Here is a 2,900-nt window from a genome sequence, read left to right as displayed (position 1 = left end):
GCACACATACAGGTAGAAATATGCACACATACAGGGAATATACTCAGTGCATTTGTCTTCTCAGTGTCTGCTGACTATTACTTTTTTTCTAGAAAACTTGATCATTTTATGACTTTGAATTCCTGCACAATTGAGGTAATAATGGCACTGAGTCAGTGATCCTCAACCTTTGAATCTCAACCCATTTGGGGATTGCATATCAAATATTTACATTATGATTCATAACAGTAACAAAATTACAGTTATGAAGTAGCGATGAAAATAATTTTATAATTGAGGGTCTTCACAACATGAGGAGCTGTATCAAAGAGTCACAGTATTAGGAAGGTTGAGAACCACTGATCTAAGTAATCTTAAAATATAACAACACATATGAACACACCTAACACTGACTAAATATTTAGTAAAGATTCCATATATATGTCACTTTCTATGGTCTTCTGTAATTCTATTGGATATTTTGTTGCTATACCTGTAGCCCATTAATGTTATCTGTATTTATTTGAACTAGATAAATATTGACAAATTTCTGCTCATTCGAAAGAACTAGTAGTCTATTTCTTTAAGAAACTAGTTTCCAATTCTTTTTCTCATAATACACTTAAAATAATCAGCACATGCAAAAGCCTGTGGTTCGTGGACTGGCGAACACTGTGGATTGCTGGAGCAACACAACAAGAAACAGGGTGATGAAACCAGGTTTCGGTTCTGTGGGGGCTGCTTAGGTGGCAGGCAAGGCTTTGATGACAGAGACAGTAGAGGCGACTGGTAGAGGTCAAGGTGGAGGCAGAAGCAGAGGCTTTGGGGCAGAAGAAGTAGAGGAGGAGGCAGACGAGGTGGAGAGTCCCACTGCGGGAGCAATGAGGGTCCAGGTGGTGGCTGGGAAGGCAAAAGAGGAAACCAGTCAAGGAAGAACAAGTAATGGTGGACCTGCAGCAGCATGAAGGCATCTTTATCTGTCTTGAGAAGTTAGGTGCCCTTCTCACAAAGAATCTGGTCCCTAGAGAATCTGTGTATGAGGAGCAAAGAATATTTCAGAAACAGATGACAAAATTCAGTACCAAGCCTATAACCCCTTAGATTCCGAGCTGGCAGCAGCAATCCTGGGTGATGTGGATCAGGTTCACAGCAAGAGGGATGTTGGGTGCCCAAGATGCTCTACCCTAGGGCAGACTAGGGTACTACTGACCTCCACATCTGTGATATAATCTGTGTGGATGATCTGGTCTATGCTCTTGAGTTCTCCCGCCACTCCGACTATGACCTCATCAATTTGACCAAGCACAGAACCAACATTACTCATCCACACTAATACTGTATGCTTATTGTGGTAGTGGACATGGTCTTTGCCAATAGGACCAGCCAGATCAAACTCAGACTGTGGCTCTGAATGTTCATGCCTTCCTGCAGAATAGAGGACAATTCATAATTTCCTTTAAAACCAGTAATATTGAGTCAACAGTCTTTGTGGAAACTATGTTTCCATCTGAGGTGAAGAAGATGCAACAAGAGAACCTGAAGCCCCAGGAGTAGTTGACACTAGAGCCCTACCAAGGAGACTGCACAGTGGTTGTGTGTTCAGGCCACCTCCCAAGATGAAGAATATACTCAGACCTGTCTGGATTTGAAGAAATGAGTGGTACTACTTTTGCAGTGTTTTCTGTTGTTTATTTTGTTTTGTTTCCATTAAAAGATTAATCTGTCAAAAAAATAAAGTAATATTATAAATAAAGTAATCATATGCAGAATATATTGGTGTACTCTCAAGTCAGTGCAGAGAAAAAAAATATTTTCCCAGTGGATTAATTCCCACCACTGGGTATTGTCTATTTAAGACCCTTCTTTTCTTCCTTCTTACTAGAAAATCATTATCCATCATTGGCAACATTTGCTTTCCTTCAGTTTCATTTTAATTCAAGATGTTTGAAACAGTTCAGTTTCATTGAATGTATTCACTCTCGTTGTGACAGTAAATGTGCTAAAACTGTCAAATTATATATTGAGAAACTTTGTCTGTATATGCTCTTTATTCTGGTCATTTTGCTCCTTGATTAAGTGTGCATCTTCCACTTCCTCTTCAAGAACATCCTTCACTTTACCCGGCCACTTTTATAAGTTGTGATGGTTTGGATGACGTGTCCCATTATCCACTTGAAACCCAGTTGGCACTGTTAGGAGAGGTATGGGTCGTCCAACTTGATGCAGGAAGCACATCAGTTTGAGGGTAAAAGCTTTATGTCACTTCCACGTCACCCTTTCTGCTTTACACTTGTAGCTAGGGATGTGAGTTCCTAGAGTCTTGCTCAACTGTTGTGGCTTCTGCCTGCTGCCATGCTTCTTTAACGTGATACATGCTTACTCTCAGGAGCTTGAAGCAAAAAATTAACTCATTCTTTATTAAGTTGTCTCAGTCATAGTATCTTATCACTGCACAGAAAAATGAATAACACATTTGCCTTTATAGTAACAGATTGAATTTTATTTACTATCTAGATAAGCCATACATGGTACCTAAGAAAATGGGTTTTTTTTTGTAAAATATTATAGAACAAAAATATGTAATATTCATATTTTATTAAAGTAACAGGTTTATAACAATTAAAGAGTTTACTAATTTTTAGCACATAGTAATGTACTAGGTCTTTCTTTTTTGGCAATGACTGGCTTCCCAAATCACGACACAGAGACTTACTGTTAGTTTTGAATGCTCAGCCTAGCTTAGTTCTTCTTCTTCTTCTTCTTCTTCTTCTTCTTCTTCTTCTTCTTCTTCTTCTTCTTCTTCTTCTTCTTCTTCTTCTTCTTCTCCTTCTTACTCTTTAATTAATTAATTAATTAATTAATTAATTTATAAAGATTTCTGTCTCCTCCCCGCCACCGCCTCCCATTTCCCTCCCCGTCCC

General features: G+C 38.7%; 1 protein-coding gene and 1 pseudogene across 1 annotated transcript in view; both read left to right on the top strand.

Annotated features, from left to right (window-relative positions):
- Window positions 1-2,900, top strand: part of Cntn5 (contactin 5) — a 1,200,756-nt gene that overhangs the window by 224,531 nt on the left and 973,325 nt on the right. The gene's annotated exons all lie outside the window — the stretch shown is intronic.
- Window positions 690-1,628, top strand: LOC101998654 (annotated as a pseudogene).

This window comes from Microtus ochrogaster, chromosome 5 (assembly GCF_000317375.1).
Source record: "Microtus ochrogaster isolate Prairie Vole_2 chromosome 5, MicOch1.0, whole genome shotgun sequence".
Classification (NCBI taxonomy): Eukaryota; Metazoa; Chordata; class Mammalia; order Rodentia; family Cricetidae; genus Microtus; species Microtus ochrogaster.
The sequence above is the reverse complement of the archived record's forward strand: the minus strand, read 5'-3'. Positions and strand labels throughout refer to the sequence as shown.